Below are 1270 nucleotides of genomic sequence, written 5' to 3' on the forward strand. Positions count from 1 at the left end.
GAGCAGAAAAGCCCAGCTCGCTGTGCCACAAGTGCTTAGTGGTTCCCTGCGCTTGAGGAGCCGCAGAGTGGCCGGCTCATCTTCACTGCTCGTTTCTTGTGGAGGGGCTGCACGGCACTCCGATTCCCGCAGGGCAGAATCGACAGGCCACCTGCCCCTTCCTGAGCCCCCTGCCGCAGCCCGGCAGGCTGCCCAGTGCTGCAGGGAGCTTCCTGCCCGGATTCCAGCCAACGCTTCTCTCCCAGGCCCTGGCAACCTCCTTGCACGTTGCCCGCAGCGACCGTTACAGAGAGAGGCTCAGGGCAGCGGCCGAGAGCCCTTCTGCTCACCCCTGCTCCTTGCCTCAGTTTCCTCGTTTGCGAGCACCTGCCTCACAGAACTGGTGCGAGGTCAGCCGAAGCCACAGGCTGCAGTGCAAGGTGAACTTCTAGCCCATGACTCCTCGACTTCTCGCAAGCTATCGGTGGTGATCACTGTCCTCTCCTGAGGAAGTCCCCTCCCTCCCACTGTCTCTCGCCTCACTGGCCACTGCTCATATTTGCTGCCGCCTGTCTCTGGTCCCTCTGCGATGGACACGGCAGTGAGTCAGGCAGGCCTGGGTGTCCGCCCAGCTCTGCTGCGCAGGACCAGCCGCCGGACCTGGAGCCGGGAACTTGGCCGCTCTTCTTGCTCGGGCCCCGCGCTGTTCTCCAGGCACATTCTCTCTTCTCCTGGTCAGAAGGTGCGCCACAGAGGGAACAGGCACCATGCGACAGCCACCCAGCACTGCCCTTGGGGCATCCCTGATGTGCCCGCCCCTGAAACAATCCCGTGGGTCCTGAGGGGCTGGTGGGACCGCGGATGAGCCCCAGGAGACAGCTAAGATCAAAGTTCCCCACCCTGACGCCCCTTCCCCCACCCACCCAGCAGGGGTGGGGCAGGAGGCACCTGGTGCCGCTGCAGTGCAGCCGCCTCTGGGCAGGGCTCACGCCCCGCTCTGCGGCCTCTGTTCTTCCTCCTGCGGATGCCTCGATTTTGATGGGGAAGCAGGTGGTGGTGTCTGTATTTTCTTGGGAGCCCAGGTGTCTCTAGATGTGCTTCTCTAACTGCAAGGCTGTTCCTGCAGAAAACGTTAGGATACAGAACAGTTCAGGGATCTTCGGACTGGACTCTCCTGGCAGCCAGCAACAGAACGTGGCGTGGCTCCGTCCTGGAAAGCATCGAACTCTCCTTTCATCTAAGTGAGGCGCTTAATTCCTTAGTCCCGGGAAACGTCGAGGGCCTTCTGCAG

Source organism: Pteropus vampyrus, unplaced genomic scaffold, assembly GCF_000151845.1.
Source record: "Pteropus vampyrus isolate Shadow unplaced genomic scaffold, Pvam_2.0 Scaffold2255, whole genome shotgun sequence".
Classification (NCBI taxonomy): Eukaryota; Metazoa; Chordata; class Mammalia; order Chiroptera; family Pteropodidae; genus Pteropus; species Pteropus vampyrus.